Source organism: Ranitomeya variabilis, chromosome 1, assembly GCF_051348905.1.
Source record: "Ranitomeya variabilis isolate aRanVar5 chromosome 1, aRanVar5.hap1, whole genome shotgun sequence".
In the NCBI taxonomy this organism is placed as follows: Eukaryota; Metazoa; Chordata; class Amphibia; order Anura; family Dendrobatidae; genus Ranitomeya; species Ranitomeya variabilis.
In genome coordinates, this window is record NC_135232.1 from 132,361,982 (window position 1) to 132,383,151 (window position 21,170).

The window sequence follows — 21,170 nt, forward strand, 5'->3', positions numbered from 1 at the left end:
TTTAATTGTGAGCAGTAAGCACTTAAAGAGACAAAATCGGGATGGTTATGCTGATTATGGCGTTATCAACGCTCACCATCTTGGTTGATTCTTCAAAGTTTTAAAGAACCTCATAGATGTCAGACATCAATACCCACTCGTCGATTATTTGCAGTGACTGACAGGAAAACTGATGGGCATGTCGTAGGTGGTAGGTGGTAACTACTGCCCTCTGTTGCTCATAAAGCTTTGTCAACATGTGTAATGGGGAGTTCCAGCGCGTGGTCACATCGCACCCCAGTATCAAATATTGAGCAGTGACAAGCACGCTCACTCATCACTTTACACCTACTATATATTGGGATAGGATCTTGGAGATGGAAATATCCCTTTAAACCAGTTAGTCATGCTGCACAAATAATTTCTAAATAAAATTTCTCATATTTCAACTTTACATCACCATCATTTTAAAAACATAATATTTTTTTAACTGAAATTAGAAGGGTTAAAAATGTATCAATTTTCCAGCAAAATTTACAAAACCCCTCTTTTTAACCCCTTAAGCCCCGAGGGTGGTTTGCACGTTAATGACCGGGCCAATTTTTACAATTCTGACCACTGTCCCTTTATGAGGTTATAACTCTGGAACGCTTCAACGGATCTTGGCGATTCTGACATTGTTTTCTCGTGACATATTGTACTTCATGTTAGTGGTAAAATTTCTTCGATATAACTTGCGTTTATTTGTGAAAAAAACGAATATTTGGCGAAAATTTTGAAAATTTCGCAATTTTCAAATTTGAATTTTTATGCCCTTAAATCACAGACATATGTCACACAAAATACTTAACAAATAACATTTCCCACATGTCTACTTTACATCAGCACAATTTTGGAACCAAAATTTTTTTTGTGACGGAGTTATAAGGGTTAAAAGTTGACCAGCAATTTCTCATTTTTACAACACCATTTTTTTTTAGGGACCACATCTCATTTGAAGTCATTTTGACGGGTCTATATGATAGAAAATACCCAAGTGTGACACCATTCTAAAAACTGCACCCCTCAAGGTACTCAAAACCACTTTCAAGAAGTTTATTAACCCTTCAGGTGTTTCACAGGAATTTTTGGAATGTTTAAATAAAAATGAACATTTAACTTTTTTTCACACAAAATTTATTTCAGCTCCAATTTGTTTTATTTTACCAAGGGTAACAGGAGAAAATAGACCCCAAAAGTTGTTGTACAATTTGTCCTGAGTACGCTGATACCCCATATGTGGGGGTAAACCACAGTTTGGGCGCATGGCAGAGCTTGGAAGCAAAGGAGCGCCATTTGACTTTTCAATGCAAAATTGACTGGAATTGAGATGGGACGCCATGTTGCATTTGGAGAGCCCCTGATGTGCCTAAACATTGAAACCCCCCACAAGTGACACCATTTTGGAAAGTAGACCCCCTAAGGAACTTATCTAGATGTGTGGTGAGCACTTTGACCCAACAAGTGCTTTACAGAAGTTTATAATGCAGAGCCGTAAAAATAAAAAATCATATTTTTTCACAAAAATTATCTTTTCACCCCCAATTTTTTATTTTCCCAAGGGTGAGAGAAGAAATTGGACCCCAAAAATTGTTCTGCAATTTGTCCTGAGTACGCTGATACCCCATATGTGGGTGTAAACCAGTGTTTGGGCGCAGGGCAGAGCTCGGAAGGGAAGGAGCGCCATTTGACTTTTCAATGCAAAATTGACTGGAATTGAGATGGGACGCCATGTTGCATTTAGAGAGCCCTTGATGTGCCTAAACATTGAAACCCCTAACAAGTGACACCATTTTGGAAAGTAGACCCCCTAAGGAACTTATCTAGATGTGTGGTGAGCACTTTGACCCAACAAGTGCTTTACAGAAGTTTATAATGCAGAGCCGTAAAAATAAAAAATCATATTTTTTTACAAAAATGATCTTTTCACCCCCAATTTTTTATTTTCCCAAGGGTAAGAGAAGAAATTGGACCCCAAAAATTGTTGTGCAATTTGTCCTGAGTACACTGATACCCCATATGTGGGTGTAAACCATTGTTTGGGCGCAGGGCAGAGCTCAGAAGGGAAGGAGCGCCATTTGACTTTTCAATGCAAAATTGACTGGAATTGAGATGGGACGCCATGTTGCGTTTGGAGAGCCCCTAATGTGCCTAAACATTGAAACCCCCCACGAGTGACACCATTTTGGAAAGTAGACCCCTTAAGGAACTTATCTAGATGTGTGTTGAGCACTTTGACCCAACAAGTGCTTCACAGAAGTTTATAATGCAGAGCCGTAAAAATAAAAAATCATATTTTTTCACAAAAATGATCTTTTCACCCCCATTTTTTTATTTCCCCAAGGGTAAGAGAAGAAATTAGACCACAAAAGTTGTTGTGCAATTTGTCCTGAGTACGACGATACCCCATATGTGGGTGTAAACCATTGTTTGGGCGCATAGCAGAGCTCAGAAGGGAAGAAGCGCTATTTTACTTTTCAATGCAAAATTGACTGGAATTAAGATGGGATGCCATGTTGCGTTTGGAGAGCCCCTGATGTGCCTAAACATTAAACCCCCCCACAAGTGACACCATTTTGGAAAGTAGACCCCCTAAGGAACTTATCTAGATGTGTTTTGAGAGCTTTGAACCCCCAAGTGTTTCACTACAGTTTATAACGCAGAGCCGTGAAAATAAAAATTATTTTTTTTTTTCACAAAAATGATTTTTTAGCCCCCAGTTTTGTATTTTCACAAGGGTATCAGGATAAATTGGACCCCAAAAGTTGTTGTCCAATTTGTCTGGAGTACGCTGATACCCCATTTGTGGGGAGGGACCACTGTTTGGGCGCATGACAGAGCTCGGAAGGGAAGGAGCGCCATTTGGAATGCAGACTTAAATGGATTGGTCTGCAGGCGTCACGTTGCATTTGCAGAGCCCCTGATGTACCCAAACAGTACAAACCCCCCACAAGTGACCCCATATTGGAAACTAGACCCCCCAAGGAACTTATCTAGATGTGTTGTGAGAACTTTGAACCCCCAAGTGTTTCACTACAGTTTACAACGCAGAGCCGTGAAAATAAAACATATTTTTTTTCCCACAAAAATGATTTTTAGCCCCCCAAATTTTTATTTTCCCAAGGATAACAAGAGAACTTGGACCCCAGAAGTTGTTGTTCAATTTGTCCCTAGTACGCTGATACCCCATATGTTGGGGTAAACCCCTTTTTGGAGCCACGGGAGAGCTCGGAAGGGAAGGAGCACTGTTTTACTTTTTCAACGCAGAATTGGCTGGAATTGAGATTGGACGCCATGTCGCGTTTGGAGAGCCCCTGATGTGCCTGAACAGTGGAAACTCCCCAATTCTACCTGAAACCCTACCCCTAACCGTTTACTGAACATTTTCTGACAGTCATAAGTGCCACGTATATAAGTGCCACGTATATAAGTGCCACGTATATAAGTGCCACGTATATAAGTGCCACGTATATAAGTGCCACGTATTTAAGTGCCACGTATTTAAGTGCCACGTATTTAAGTGCCACGTATTTAAGTGCCACGATATTTCAGTGCCACAATATTTCAGTGCCACGTATTTCAGTGCCACGTATTTCAGTGCCACGTATTTCAGTGCCACGTATTTCAGGCACTGAAAAATACGTGGCACGTAAATACTTCACTGCCACGATATTTCAGTGCCACGATATTTCAGTGCCACGTATTTCAGTGCCACGTATTTCAGGCACTGAAAAATACGTGGCACGTAAATACGTGGCACTTAAATACGTGGCACTTAAATACGTGGCACTTAAATACGTGGCACTTATATACGTGGCCACTGAAATATCGTGGCACTTATATACGTATATACGTATATAAACGTATATTTCAGTGCCACGTATTTCAGTGCCACGTATTTCAGGTTAGGGGTAGGGTTAGGGGTAGGGTTAGGGTTTTTTATTTTTTTCTTGTTTTCTTGTGTTTTTCTATAAAAACGCATGCGTTTTACCGCGTTTACATGCATTTTTTCACACATGCGGTTTTTTTAAAAAACGCATGCAGATAAAAACGCAAGTGTGAAACCAGACTAAAAGACGCTTTTTATAGCAAAAAAGTTTTTGCGTCTCCACATTTTGAGACCTATAATTTTTCCACATTTTGGTCCACAGAGTCATGTGAGGTCTTGTTTTTTGCGGGACGAGTTGACGTTTTTATTGGTAACATTTTCGGACACGTGACCATTTTTTATCACTTTTTATTCCGATTTTTGTGAGGCAGAATGACCAAAAACCAGCTATTCATGAATTTCTTTTGGGAGAGGCGTTTATACCGTTCTGCGCTTGGTAAAATTGATAAAGCAGTTTTATTCGTCGGGTCAGTACGATTACAGTGATACCTCATTTATATCATTTTTTTATGTTTTGACGCTTTTATACGATAAAAACTATTTTATAGAAAAAATAATTATTTTGGCATCGCTTTATTCTGAGGACTATAACTTTTTTATTTTTTGGTGATGATGCTGTATGGTGGCTCATTTTTTGCGGGACAAGATGACGTTTTCAGCGGTAACATGGTTATTTATATCCGTCTTTTTGATCGCGTGTTATTCCACTTTTTGTTCGGCGGTATGGTAATAAAGCGTTGTTTTTTGCCTCGTTTTTTTTTTTTTTTTCTTACGGTGTTTACTGAAGGGGTTAACTAGTGGGCCAGTTTTATAGGTTGGGTCGTTACGGACGCGGCGATACTAAATATGTGTACTTTTATTGTTTTTGTTTGTTTTTTTTAGATAAAGAAATGTATTTATGGGAATAATATTTTTTTTTTTATTATTATTTATTTAGGAATTATTTTTTTTTTTTTTTACACATGTGGAAATTTTTTTTTTTACTTTTTTACTTTGTCCCAGGGGGGGACATCACAGATCGCAGATCTGATAGTGTGCACAGCGATCATACTTTCATCGGAGCAGGCTGCAGCTTTCATCTGCAGCCTGCTCCGACCCGGAAGTGCTCCCTGCAGGACCCGGATACAGCCCCTCGGCCATTTTGGATCCGGGGCCTGCAGGGAGAAGACGTTCGGTACGAGGTGAGTACATCACCTTGTACCGATCGTCTCAGGGAAGCCCGCAGGGAGCCCCCTCCCTGCGCGATGCTTCCCTGTACCGCCGGTACACCGCGATCATGTTTGATCGCGGTGTGCCGGGGGTTAATGTGCCGGGGGCGGTCCGTGACCGCTCCTGGCACATAGTGCCGGATGTCAGCTGCGATATGCAGCCGACACCCGGCCGCGATCGGCCGCGCTCCCCCCGTGAGCGCGGCCGATCGCGTATGACGTACTATACCATCACCGGGAATTAAGGCCCACCCCACCTCGACGGTATAGTACGTCATATGGGATTAAGGGGTTAAGGACCACATCACATTTGAAGTGACTGTGAGCAGTGCAGTTTTTAAAATATTGACACTTTTGGGTATTTTCTGTCATATAGGCCCCTCAGAGTGCTAAAAACCACATACAAGAAGTTTATTAACCCTTTATGTGCTTCACAGGAATCAAAGAAATGTGAAAGGAAAAATTTAACATTTTAATTTTTCACACAAAAATGTTCATTTAGCCTCAAGTTTTGCATTTTCATAAGGGTAACAGGAGAAAATGGACCACACAGTTTGTGGAGAAATTTCTCCCGAGTACGCTGATACTCCATAAGTGGAGGAAAACCACTGTTTGGGCGCATGGCAGGGCTCAGAAGAGAAGTAGCGCCTATTGAATTCTGGAACATGATTTTGGCTGGGAAAGATTGCGAAAGTCATGTCACATTTGAACAGCCCCTGACATGCCAAAACAGCAGAAACCCCCACAAGTGTCCACATTTTAGATACTACACCCTTCAAGGAATTTATCTAGAGATGTAGTATCTTGAACACATACGTGCTTCACAGATTTCTAACATTGAGCCATCAAAATGAAAAAATACATTTTTTCTGCAAAAATGTTGCTTCAGCCATGAATTTTTCATTTTCACAAAGGTAACAGAAGAAAATGGACCATATAGGGCTTGGAAAGGAAGTAGCGCCAACTGAGTTCTGCAAAACAATTTTGGCTGGAAAAGATTTTGAATACCATGTTAAATTTGAACAGCCCTTGACATGCCAAAATAGCAGAAACCCCCTCAAGTAACCCCATTTTGGAAAATATACCTCTTGAGGAATTCCTCTATTGGTGTAGTGAGCATTTTTCACCCTCAGGCGACATAGAATTCTATTACATTGGGTTGAGTCAATGGAAAATTACCATATTTTACACTAAAATGTTACTTTGGGCCCAAGTTTTCAATTTTCAAAAGGGATAATAGGAGAAAATGGACCACAAAATATGTAACACAATTTCTCATGAGTATGTCAATACCTCATACGTGGACAAAACCTGCTTTTGAGGCATGATACAAATCTCAGAAGGGAAGGAGCACCATACTGTAGAGCATATTTTGCTGGAATGAATTGAGGGTGACATGTCACATTGGCAGAGCCCCTGAGGTGCCAGAGCAGCAGAACCTCCACATAAGTGAACTTATTTTACTAACACACCTCTCTATGAATACATCAAAGGACACAGTAATCATATTGACACCAGGGGTGCCTCACAGAATTTTTTTTTACCATAGGGCAGTGAAGAAAAAATATATATATTTTTACCACAAAAATGTTGTTTTAGTACCTAGATTTTACATTATCACACAGGAAAATGGGTAGAAATAGCACCAAAATTTGTCACACAAAATGTCTGCTGTACATGGCAATACCCCATATATTTTTGTACAGTACTGCTTAGTCACACAGCGTGACTCGGAACAGAAGGAGCGCTATTTCACTCTTGGAGAACAAATTATCGTACAATAGCTTGCAGACTCCATATACAGAGCCTCTAAGTGCCAGAAGAGCAGAATCCCTGAGCAACTGACCTCACTTTGGAAATTACACCCCTCTTGGAATTTATCTACAGGTGCAGTGATGATTTTGACTGAAACAAGCAGCAGTAAATGTTGCAGAGTGAAAATTGCAAATCTGTCACTGTAGTGCCTTTATGTTGTAGTGCCTATACAGTGTACTAGCCAAACATTGTGCCCAACTCGTGCTTCTGGAGACATGCAACCATAAACTAAGTGTGCTATCATCACTACAGAAATGCCAAATGCGGATGCTAACTCTGGTATAGGCACAATGTTGAATTCAAAAGGGAGAGGGGCATCTGGATTTCTTTTGGGAGGTGAGGATCCATAGTGCCTTTCCAGAGCCTTTGTGCTGCCAGTAACGTGAAAACCCCCCTATATTTCCTGAGTGGGGACTTGCATTTCTTGTGGATTGAAGCTTTTATTGGGAACATTTTACCTAACATTTTGGATCACATTCATCCTGTGCTCTATGCTGAGCATTTACATCGGATTTTCCATTGACAGTAAATCTTCGAATGATGTGATTCAGATGAAACGCTCGATGGATCCATTCACTATAATAGCACAGCAGAGTTACTCTAAAATCCATCTGGCCCCTCTTCAGCGTTATCTTTCTTTTCAGAGATGCACAAAACTGTGGCCGACAGCACTTTTATGCACGCTTAAAAAGACCTACACTGCCGGATCATTGGACAGACGGCGTCCACAGTGCCTCCATCTGCCTCATTACAGAGAATCTTCTTTTGGGGTTCAGTATGAATTACGTATTTTAGAGATTCACACAGAAACCCCGGTGTAAGTGTTCAGCATACAGCGCAGAAAAAATGCGCGCCAAGCCTTAGGCCGGGGTCACACTAGCGTATTACATGTGATGCGAGCGCATCGGATGCGATATGCTAATGACCCTCAGCTCCTGCTCTGCTGCGAGCAAAAGCCAAGTGTCATGCGTCTGTGCTCCGATCGTCTCGCACAGAGCGGATCGGAGCACAGCTGTGGAGGAGGCGGAGAAACTAATTTCTCCATCTCCTCCATTGCTGGGGTCCGCTTATAACGCACAGCACTCGGATGATATCCGAGTGATGTGCGCTGTCTCATTCGCACCCATAGGCTTATATGGGTGCAAGTGAGCCGAGAGTCGGCCGAGTGTCCGTGACAATAGCAGCATGTCCACAATGATCAAAGACATGTGTGAAGAAAAAAGGGCACAGAATTTCAGGAAAATAACATCTTGACAACTGTTAAGCATGCGGTGCATCAATCATTCTTTGGGGTTTTGTTGCAGCTAATGGCAAGTAGAACATTTCACAGGTAGTGGGAAGAATGGCTTCAATGAAATTTCAACAAATTCTTGATGCAAACATAACACCATCTGTAAAAAAGCTGATGTTGAAAAAAGGATGGCTACTACAAATAGATAATGATCCTAAACACAAGTCAAAATCCACAATATATTAACTCAGAAGGTGCAGGCTAAAGATTTTACAATGGCCCTCACAGTCCCCTGATCTGAACATCATTGAAAATCTTGGCTAGACATCAAGATAGCTGTGCAAGCTAGACGACACAGGAATCTCACAAAACTAGAATAATTTTCTAAGAAAGAATAGATAAAAATCCCTCAAGCATGAATTGAAAGACTCTTCTCTGGCTACAAAAAGTGTTTACAAACTGATACCTGCAAAAGAGGGGTGCTGCTAGGTACTAACCATGTAGAGTGTCCAAACATTTGCATTGTCCCATTTTCCTTTTTGTAATTTTTAAAATGTAAAAAATGACAATATTTTGTTTTGCCTAAAAAAACTAAGGTAATGTGTCATCTTTAACTTCATCTTTTTAGAGATCATTTAATATTTGACTCGTTTAACTGTACACAATAACAGTAATTTTGACTAGGTGTACCAAACTTTTTTGTGCCACTGTAGTATAAACTAGTCAGGCAGAGTATTTTGAAATCATGTTTTACAGCCACTATGATATAAAAAGACCATTTTTATTTTTGAAACAGTACATTGACACTGTCTGTATTAACATAGATTGCAGGCACACATTACAACTCATTAAAATGCTTTTTTTCAGTTGATTATTAAATCTTCTTGATTTTGGATCACACCTCATTAAAACAATTATAATCAGATGCAGCATTTGACTTCCCTTGTGAGAAATGGCTAAAAAGGTTATGTTTGTTTTACTCATTTAAATTACCTATGAGCTTCAGTAAACAATCTCTCATCAAGAATGGACTATTGCATTTACAATTGTGAATTTGTGATGAACCCGATTGGAACGTGAACATAGAAAATATTAAAAATGCTAAATGGGACTGTCAGAGAAAGACTAGTATAGCAGAGCCCCATTCTCATATTTGCTGAGGGCTGAACACTCATACCTCCATTTATCAGTAACTTATTTTGCCAGTGGTATGTCCCAAATAGTGAAGACGTGTAAAACAAGAGCATTTATTTATCCAAAAGTTGACAAGGAGGTAATTGGTGTTGGTATGTGGATGTGACAAAGTCACAGGTCTTGATGTCAAGACATGGAAAGGTGAACAGACGATGATGCTATAGAACTGGTATAAAGAAGGGGAGCAAATATATAAGTAAAAAAATAAGTAAAAGACGAGCAAATCTTTAAGTAATTTAGTGTGAATAAATAATATATGAAAATTAAGAATATGTAAGCAAACATATACATGTGCAATTGTCCAAAATCGCCATACTATAATCCATGATGATCTCATTTGTAAAAGCTCATGAATAGAAGATTTTTATTAAGTTCCATAGAGACCAGACTCCGTAAATTGTAAATCAGTTTCAACTCCAGCAGCAAGAGCTCATGATTAATATTACCCCCTCTGATATTAGTTTGCACATAGTCAACCCCTATACTTCGCAGACCATTTTGTTGCACATTATGGCAATCCAAAAATGTGCAACAAAGGATGTGGTAGCCTTAACCTTTCTCTGTTGCTCCTGGCTTTTGTAATGTTTAAAAGATGTTGCTGTATCCTGTTTTGGGGTTCTTGGGTTGTTTAGCCTGCATAAATCTTGGGACAGTCACAGGTGAGAACATACACTACGTTCTGTGAGCAGCAGTTGAAATACATTCTAGGTTTAATCTGTCCTGGAAAAATCGAAAGATTAACATTTTCACCCACAACCATATATGGACAAACTGTGTGACTTTGACATGTGTATGAACCCAACAAAGGTGAGCTGATACCTAACTTAGGAGTTGGCCTCTTGAAATGGCTAAGTGTGAGACTATCCTTCAGATTTTTGGTTCTTATGGCCACCAATGCTGGAGCTGTAGAAATAAAATACCTAAGTCAAGGTTCAATAAGTAAAATTCCCCAGTTTTTTTTTGTCAAAATCTGATGAATGTCCTGTCATTGGTTGATAAAAGAAGTTATTAAATTGATGGTTTGAGTTGTATGTTGAGGCTGTTGCAGAATATCTTTCTATCACTTTTGAGTGAATGCTAGAGGGCTTCGGACACAATCTTACGTGGAAAGCCTCTTGTCAGAAACCTGGCTTTCAGGTCACCAGCATGCTCCTAAAAATCATCCATGAAGCTGCAATTTCTCTTTAGCCATATAAACTGTCACCTTGGGATGCCATTTCATAACTGGGATGGATGAAATCTGGAATAATGAGTAAGGCTGTTGGTGGCCGTGCCTTTGCGGAACAGAATATTCGTAAAGTGAGTGTCCTCTATATTGATTCTCCAATCCAGAAATCGACTGTGGAAGATGAGCAAATAGAGGTTATGGATACGTTGAGTGAGTTCCAAAGAGCCCATCCAGAAAAATACGATGTCATTAATAAGTTGATACCACCGGAACACAAATGTCTCCAATAAACGCTTGCATGTCTTCTCCTACCAACCCAGGAAAAGGTTGGCGTAAAAATGGGCATAGTGTGTGCCCATTGTGGTACCAGTAATCTGGTTATAGAAGACACCGTCAACTAGGAAGTAACTGTTTTTCAAACATGGCGAAGAACATCTAGGACAAAGTAATCATGTCTCCTATCACCTGAAATTTTGAAGATCCATAAAAAGCAGAACTGCTCCAATACCTAAATCATGGTTGATGCTGGTGTAAGAGGGTGGTGTTGTTATCGACAGTAAGAAACACGCTGTCACTTTAAGAGGCTGCACCCCCTTGTCTGGTGTGATGGTATGTTCTGCTTTTCCCCCCCTGCTGTTATCGTTGTTATGAACTGGTCGGTGCTGGGTGCAGGGGTGGAGCTGAAGCAGCGTGTGTGAGAAGAAGAAGCTGCTAGAAAGAAGAGAGAGAGAACTGTGAGCTGTTCTGGATGCAAGAAAGATTACACAGCTTGAGACGAAATGTGAAATAGACTTTCCCAGTTACAGCAAAGGTGGCTGTTCTGTGCTAGTTTGTGAAGCCACAAAGATACTGAGAAGGGGACTTACAGTTTCCAGGAGCATCTCTAGTATCCGGAAGCAAGGAGACGACCACGCTTCGCAGAGCTTACAGGAATCCGTGCGCACCACCGTTTTGGACTTCTGGGGGCCCCCTGGGACTGGACCTGAGTCCCCAACATCACCGTGAGTCTGTTCCTGTATGGTGCACCAGTTAGGGCCTAGTGCAGGCTTCAGTAGTCAGAACACGGGAGCCGCGTGGCCTGCTTAGTAAAGGCCAGGGAGGTTATGCACAGGGTAGCATCGTTATTGGTTTTTATTGTTTAAAGTTGTTTGTGAGACAAATTCTGAGTCTGTAATTGTTGTAGAACCGTGCTATTTTACAGACAAGATTACTTATTTATATTGTTTTTTGCTATTGTTAACCCCTGTTTGCATCTTCCTCATTCCCTTCATTCCTTGCCTCCCAATAAATGTACCCTTTGTTGTTTGCATCTCATCTTGTGTACAGTAGTCTTCCTGCACAGTGGTGGTCCCCCGGCCATCGCTTCACTGGTATATAAGAATTTAACATCCAAATCTCCATCTGCGCATGCGGCACCCCCAGCAGACATTTTCCTGGCACTACTGCATAGTAAACCATGTGGGGAGCTTTGGGCTTTCACAAAATGTCAGCTGAGCCCCCGCACCACCTAAACCCAGCGCACATCCGAACACCCCCTCATCCCAGCCTGTAGCCTGCAGCAACGCTACACTCTTGCCTCCTAAAGCAGCGACCCTGGGAACCTGCTCCACCAAGGTTGGTAAGGTATATCCGCATTATAAGACACACCCCCATTTTCCCCAAAAATTTGTGAGAAAAAAGTGCGTTTTATCCGAAAAATACGGTAACTATTGAATAGTAATCATGACAGAACAGGAGATATGAACCTAATATTAGGTCCTGAGGCTAAAGTGAAAACTCCCAAGATTTCTGGATTTTTATAATATAGATATGAATAATTAAAAAAACATTATCTAAATAAAAAAAGTGACATACATACTTGAATGAAAGAGGATCTGTCTTCAGGTCAAAAGTGGCCAGTTTTTGCTCTTCGCTTATTTCCACTGCTCCCTCGATTATTTTGGGTTGTTTTGGTGTTTTTGCGAAGGGAGGAGTTAATCCGCCATATGGTTACAGAGATATGGATAGTTTTATTTCATTCTAATTTTTATGCATTTTACCAAGTGGGTGTTGCTCATAGGATAACAAATGCAGAGCAGCCAAAAGACATGGCTCAAGAGAAGCCAATGAGTCCGCTTAGTAAGCACCGCAAAACTAAGCACTATATCAAAATGCCCATATCTCTAGAACTGTATGATGAATTAAAAAATGCAATACTGAGGGGAGCAGCATTAAAATAATAGACAAGAAGGGTGAAACCGCTGGTAGGGCCCTTTAATGTTCCTGAAGGTGTGAAAATGACCTCTGCAAAGTATATAGAGTTTCTGACTGAGAAGTTTCTTCCATGGTATATAAAGCAGAAACGTGCCTTCAGGAGCAAAATCATCTTCATGCATGACAATGCACCATCTCATGCTGCAAAGAATACCTCTGAGTCATTGGCTGCTATGGGCATAAAAGGAGATAAACTCATGGTGTGGCCACTATCTCCCCCTGACCTCAACCCGATAGAGAACCTTTGGAGTATCATCAAGCAAAAGATCTATGAGGGGGGGAGGCAGTTCACATCAAAACAGCAGCTCTCGGAGGCTATTCTGACTTCATGCAAAGAAATACAAACAGAAACTCTCCAAAAACTCACAAGTTCAATGGATGCAAGAATTGTGAAGGTGATATCACAGAAGGGTTCCTATGTTAACATGTAAATTGGCCTGTTAGGATGTTTTGGAGTTAAATAGCTTTTTTGTTCAGTGAATGTGACCTCCTAATGCTGCAAATTCCACAAATGAGTATTTTCAGTTCTTTAAAACATATCAAATGTTTAGAAACTCTACTGTGCCTAATAATTTGGAACAGTGCAGTTTGAGTTTTTATTCATTTTGGAGATTATACTGTTATCATTGGGAGGTTTCTTCAATAAAATTTGATGTATACTCTAACGGGTGATGACTTTTATTAGACTGACTGTCATTTGCACCGACCATTTAGGAAAATCCAAGAAAAATGTAATTTGCATAAAAATTTGGAACATGGTGTAGTTCTGCTCTCAGAGAAGTGGATACAATTACTTCTAGTCTGGGCAGTTATGGTTGAGACTTAAAGGAGTGATCCGAAGGTGAAAGTAAATTTTATCTAATCCCGATCTATTTAATGCTATAATCTACCGTATATACTCGAGTATAAGCCGAGATTTTCAGCCCAAATTTTTGGGCTGAAAGTGCCCCCTCGGCTTATACTCGAGTCACGGTCGGCGGGTGAGGGGGAGAGGGCGCTGAGGCATACTCACCTAGTCCCGGCGATCCTGACGCTCCCCCTGCCAGTCCCACGGTCTCCGGTGCCGCAGCCTCTTCCCCTGTTCAGCGGTCACGTGGGACCGCTCATTAGAGAAATGAATAGGCTGCTCCACCTCCCATAGGGGCGGAGCCGCATAATTCATTTATCTAATCAGCGGTGCCGGTGACCGCTGACAGAGGAAGAGGCTGCGGCACCGAAGACCAGCTGTCTGGGGGAAGGAGCGGGACGCCGGGAGCAGGTAAGTATTACATATTCACCTGTCCTCGTTCCACACGCCGGGCGCTGTCTCCATCTTCCTGGCGTCTCTCCGCACTGACTGTGCAGGTAAGAGGGCGCGATGACGCATATAGTGTGCGCGCCGCCCTCTGCCTGATCAGTCAGTGCGGAGAGACACCGGGAAGATGGCGCCGAGGAGCTGCAAGCAACAGAGGTGAGTATGTGTTTTATTATTTTATTGCAGCAGCACAGCTATGGGGCAATAATGGACGGTGCAGAGCACTATATGGCACAGCTATGGGGCAATGGTGCAGAGCACTGTATGGCACAGCTATGGGGCAATGGTGCAGAGCACTATATGGTACAGCTATGGGGCAATAATGGTGCAGAGCACTGTATGGCACAGCTATGGGGCAATTATGAACAGTGCAGAGCACTATATGGCACAGCTATGGGGCAATAATGGTGCAGAGCACTATATGGCACAGCTATGGGGCAATAATGGTGCAGAGCACTGTATGGCACAGCTATGGGGCAATAATGGTGCAGAGCACTATATGGCACAGCTATGGGACAATAATGGTGCAGAGCACTATATGGCACAGCTATGGGGCAATAATGGTGCAGAGCACTGTATGGCACAGCTATGGGGCAATAATGGACGGTGCAGAGCACTATATGGCACAGCTATGGGGCAATAATGGTGCAGAGCACTATATGGCACAGCTATGGGGCAATAATGGTGCAGAGCACTATATGGCACAGCTATGGGGCAATAATGGTGCAGAGCACTATATGGCACAGCTATGGGGCAATAATGGTGCAGAGCACTGTATGGCACAGCTATGGGGCAATAATGGTGCAGAGCACTGTATGGCACAGCTATGGGGCAATAATGGTGCAGAGCACTGTATGGCACAGCTATGGGGCAATAATGGACGGTGCAGAGCACTATATGGCACAGCTATGGGGCAATAATGGTGCAGAGCACTATATGGCACAGCTATGGGGCAATAATGGTGCAGAGCACTATATGGCACAGCTATGGGGCAATAATGGTGCAGAGCACTGTATGGCACAGCTATGGGGCAATAATGGACGGTGCAGAGCACTATATGGCACAGCTATGGGGCAATAATGGTGCAGAGCACTATATGGCACAGCTATGGGGCAATAATGGTGCAGAGCACTATATGGCACAGCTATGGGGCAATAATGGTGCAGAGCACTGTATGGCACAGCTATGGGGCAATAATGGACGGTGCAGAGCACTATATGGCACAGCTATGGGGCAATAATGGTGCAGAGCACTGTATGGCACAGCTATGGGGCAATAATGGTGCAGAGCACTATATGGCACAGCTATGGGGCAATAATGGTGCAGAGCACTGTATGGCACAGCTATGGGGCAATAATGGTGCAGAGCACTGTATGGCACAGCTATGGGGCAATAATGGTGCAGAGCACTATATGGCACAGCTATGGGGCAATAATGGTGCAGAGCACTATATGGCACAGCTATGGGGCAATAATGGTGCAGAGCACTGTATGGCACAGCTATGGGGCAATAATGGACGGTGCAGAGCACTATATGGCACAGCTATGGGGCAATAATGGTGCAGAGCACTGTATGGCACAGCTATGGGGCAATAATGGTGCAGAGCACTATATGGCACAGCTATGGGGCAATAATGGTGCAGAGCACTGTATGGCACAGCTATGGGGCAATAATGGTGCAGAGCACTGTATGGCACAGCTATGGGGCAATAATGGACGGTGCAGAGCACTATATGGCACAGCTATGGGGCAATAATGGTGCAGAGCACTGTATGGCACAGCTATGGGGCAATAATGGATGGTGCGGAGCACTATATGGCACAGCTATGGGGCAATAATGGTGCAGAGCACTGTATGGCACAGCTATGGGGCAATAATGGTGCAGAGCACTATATGGCACAGCTATGGGGCCATAATGAACAGTATGGAGCATCTATTTTTATTTTTGAAATTCACTGGTAGCTGCTGCATTTTCCACCCTAGGCTTATACTCGAGTCAATAAGTTTTCCCAGTTTTTTGTGGCAAAATTAGGGGGGTCGGCTTATACTCGGGTCGGCTTATACTCGAGTATATACGGTATGTTATTTTCTAATATACCGTATTTCGCGGCATATAAGACGCACCGGACCATAAGACGCACCCCAAATTTGGGGTGAAAATTGCAGAAAAAAAAGATTTTTTATAAGATGGGGGTCCGTCTTATTGTCCGAATTTACAGTATCTTACCTGAGGGCTGGTGGTGGCAGAGCAGGGTCACAGGAGGCATGGTGGCGGCAGAGGTGGGGTGATGCGGTACGGCGTGCACCTGAGCAGGGTCCCTTCCTGCTTAGGTGGGCGACGCCACGGCCTGGTGTCCATGGGAGGGTGGCAGCAGTGGTTACCGACAGAGGTGCTGGGATGGGGAAGCACAGTGAGAGGTATGGCGTGAGAGGGGTCCCTTTCCCCGGTGAGGTGATGGAAGGATCTCGTGGGCACATGGACTGGAGATGATGGAGGTAGTGGTGTACATTGTGAAGCGAGTATTCCACAGGAGCTCAGATGTCTGAGCGCCGGGAAGCGGCAAGGACTCAGACATATGAACGCCTGTGGAATACTCGCTTCACAATGTACACCACTACCTCCATCATCTCCAGTCCATGTGCCCACGAGATCCTTCCTGAACCTTGCTGCACCCATCCTGGGAAGCAAAAGGATACAGGATACAGAGTCCAAAGTCCCGGTGAGGTGATGCAGCAGCCGGTAATGCTTACCGTGGACCGTGGCGGTGGAGATGAGGAGGCGCAGTGAGCAGGGTCCCTTTCCCCGGTGAGTTGATGCTGCAGCCCCGGTAATGCACAGAGCCGGGTGAATCCTGTTGATATCGGTGGGCGCGGCCATCTTCCTGAGGCCGCGCGTTCGCAGATGGAGCTCTAGTGCCCGGGGCTTCAGGAAAATGGCCGCCGCGATCCCCATCTGCGCACGCGCGGCATCTCGCGGCCATTTTCCTAAAGCCCCGGGCACTAGAGCTCCATCTGCGAACGCGCGGCCTCAGGAAGATGGCCGCGCGCACCGATAACAACAGGATTCACCCGGCTCTGTGCATTACCGGGGCTGCAGCATCAACTCACCAGGGAAAGGGACCCCGCTCACTGCGCCTCCTCATCTCCACCGCCGCACCTCTGCCACCGCACCTCTGCCGCCGCACCTCTGCCGCCACGGTCCACGGTAAGCCTGCATTGCGCATATAAGACGCACCCCCCATTTTCCCCCCTTTTTTTGGGGGGAAAAAGTGCGTCTTATATGCCAAAAAATACGGTACTTGCCTTAAAAATTCCCTACCATTCCCTAACTACACTATCTAACTGTTTGTCTTTTTTTTTACTTTCTGTCTGATGACGATTTGTTTGAGATCCCCCAGTGCATCCTGGGATACTCAGACAAAGTGTCATCAGAGCAGGGGACAGAGGCTGCGGACACTACCACATCCTCTCCCTACTCGCTGAAGCAAAGCACCATCAGCGTCATCTTGGGTCCCATTCTGTAATAATGTCCTCCGTCCTTGGGCCTTTAATAATGTCCACCATCCTGAGCCCATTCCTGTAATAATTTCCTCCATCCTGGCTCCTTTATTTAATAATTTCCCTATCCTGGGCCCCATTATATAAGAATGTCCTCCATCCTGTGCCTCTTCCTGGTATAATGTCCCCCATCCTGGGTCCCTCACAGAAATAATGTCCCCCATCTTTGGAACCCTTCAATTAATAATGCCCTCTGTTTTTTTCCAACACATTTTTTAAAGAAACAAATGATTCTTCTTACTTTCCTCCACTCCCAAAACGTGTGTTGTTCTCTTCCATAGTCGGCACAGAGGCCAGCAGTGTGTGCAGGTTGCCGACATGTTTCTACGCCGCAATACTTTCAGCTGAATATATGTCCTTAGATGCATATCAAAGTGAAATTGGCGTTTTCTAGCCCCCCTATCAAACATCACCCATCATTACGCCCCTGCCACTGATCAATTGAGCTTACACTCTACAGGAGAGAAAGAGAGAGGACCCCGCTGATGATAAGAGCTTACACACTAGGGAAGAAAGAGAGGATCTTGCTAACTATAGGAGCTTACATTCTATAGGAGACAAAAATAGTACCCCGCTGATCATAAGAGTTTACATTCTACAGAAAATGCAGACTTACACAATGACTGAGGAAATGGAAAACGACCATCATATGACTGCCACACAAACTGTGCTCCACTGGAGACCATTGATCTGTGATGGTACAGGTCCCTCATGCTTAGGTGAGACATGCTTCTGCAGCGCCCCAGAGTCCTGGTCGTTGCAGTGCTGTGGCTTCGCCGCTAAGGGGAGCCATGGTACGTTCGATGGCACCGAAGGAGTTCCTCCAATCAGGTATCACAGACACCAATATGTTTCACAGCTGGGCCTCCGGGGGGAGCTAAGGGTGCTATTCATTAGGCCACTCCCCACCATAGTGGGTAAACTGGGGGTCAGGCAGGAAGTTAGACAGAACGCTGACGGGATTGAACGGAGCAACACCCTGTGGCAGGGGGTGTTTTGAAGGGAGAGACTGTAGGGTCTCTGCCAGGGGTGGGATCCTGGCAGAGGCTTGGCATTGAAAGAACGTAACGGGTCCGCGCAGGCTCCTGGAAGCGGCGGGACTCAAGAAAGGACTAGAAGCGAGATAGATTGTGCTGAGTGAGAAACGAGATCAAGCAGAAGGAGAATACCAGCAGGGGTTTTGTTGAAAGAGGCAGCACCCTGCTGAGGCGCAATACCAGTGGCCGGAACGCCGAGGGAGTGGATTAGAATACAGCTTCAAGCCATACTCCAAACAGCGGCAGGACAGTCGGTCTCAGGCGGGCTGTCTACCACATATCACCTATGAAGTCTTGGGGGGCAATTGCGGGAGAGGGGTGACTCTAGGGTCCCGGAAGAACTCCAGGCCTACCTGACAAACGGGTGCCATTCCAACCTGAATACAGGGAAGGGGTGGATTACAGAGGAACATCAAATCGAGTTGTGAGGGAACTTAAGAAACAGACACAACCGTTGTGGGGTTACTTTCCGTGAGCACAGCAGGGAAGGACTACAACACATAGCGCTAGAAGGAAGGCACAGATTTCCACCTGAGAGGAGAACTCTGGAGGTGTCATTGGACCGGCCGGACTTGCGTAGCCTGGTGAACCGTGTTCTGGACTGAGGACTCAGAGATCTCCAGTAAAGAGGTAAAGAGACTGCAACCTGGTGTCCTCGTTATTTACCGCGACTTACACCCCACAACCGCACCGCTCCATCGCTACCATTACTACCACCTATTACACCGGACGTCCCCCACTGACGGACAGGGCCACGGACCGGGTCTAGCCACCGTGACAACCCCGAGACTGAGAACTAGAGGCCCGGCTCCGGGTACCCCTCGGCCCTGCGGCGGTGTGGGGGCGCGCCGCAAACTTGGCGTCACGAACAGGATCTACTTAAGCCTGAAGAATCAGGTCATGTGTGCCTAGAGACTGTGATTTGTTGTGCTTGGACTGTACTTTATTGTAAGACTGTGCTGCGCCATTAGCCGCCAAAAGTTCCCGCCAAAAGGCGCCGCCATTGCTACACCCAAGGGGAAGGAGGGCGTGTTATGGGCGGAGACTCCCAGTGTGGCGCGAGAAATGGCTACCGCCCCCTGCACTTCTGGCTGCAGAGGAATGACCTGCCCCAAAGCAGAAGAGAAACACCCCTTGATATGCAACGGCGAGAGGCTGGTGACGGAGAAGCCCGACCTCAGAGAAATGGCGGAGTTAGGTGCATGCACTGCCAGCGACTATCAGGTGGCGATGATGAACGGCGAGTGCCTGAGCGAGGAAGAAGTGGTTCAGGCCTGCCTTTCTTCACCGGAGATGGACCGGAAGCCTGCGGATCCGACAGCGAAGCTACGTCCACCAATCCCGACCTCGGAGTTAGAGGAGGAGGAACCACAGCAAGCGGAGCGGAGTCCGAGTATCCCATTGGAGGAGCCCCGGTCCGGGCTGAAGCCGACTCCAGCGTCCTCGTTAACGGACCAGAGCGACACCGATGGAACCACATTAGGCGCAGGTATGGCCGACGTCCCTGCTCCCCTTCACGAGCCCGCTTCTATGACCCACCTCCATCTCAGTAGGGAGCGACTTATCTCGGCAGGGCTAATGGTGCTATCCCCCGATGATCTGGGGAGGATGGTGCCACCGCTGTCGACCGGAGTGGGGAAGCCCGTGGATGTGAGCTTAGATGGAGTAGTTCTTTGGTGGGACACCCCCTGGTTTAGAGCAGATGGATCCCGGGAGAACGGGTCCACCCTTGCGGTGCTTACATGGGAGCAATATAGACAGTGCTTGATTCTGCAGTGGAAAGGACGGAAAGGAGCTGAGTCGATGGGCCCATCGAAAGTACAACAACCCCCCCCGGCATGGGATGACAGAGACGCGGTAAGGCGGGGCACTGTGTTGGCCTACCATGTAAAAAGGGGGTGGGGCTTCATACACGAGCCGGGACTGGATACTGATGTTTTCGTTGCGCATTGTAACGTAAGGGCTCCCTGTTGTGGCCGAAGCGGAGAACCGTTACAGAAGGGGGATCCTGTGACCTACAGCCGCCACTTGAACCCACTTGGGTGGTATGCACGGAATGTTCGGCGGTGTATGTCTGGACCTGCGGCACCTGCAGCCCCAGACCTGGTCCCGGGGGCACCCGAACTTGTCACCATCGCAACGGTACGCCTAGTAGCAGCCCCGGAATTGGCCAGTCGGGTTCATCTGCATGTTCGAACCGCGGATGCTGGCGCTGCAGTGACCGGGGCCCCAGAACCCAAGCCACCAGAAGAAGAATAAACCTCGATACCATGAAAATGTAAATAGTTACTGTTTGTTCTTTTAAGTTGCTGCTAAACCTGTCCAGGGTTAATGGATCCCTTTGTTGACCCGGGATCCCCTTTGTTTGTTTTTCTTTTTCTTGAAGTTTTTGCACCAAGTTACACAAACTGCAGAAATCATGGACTGTGCATGATTCGAACTTCTTTTTTGTAAATAGTTTGCACCTTCTTAAAGGTGCTCCCTACTGGTTTTAGCCAAAGACACT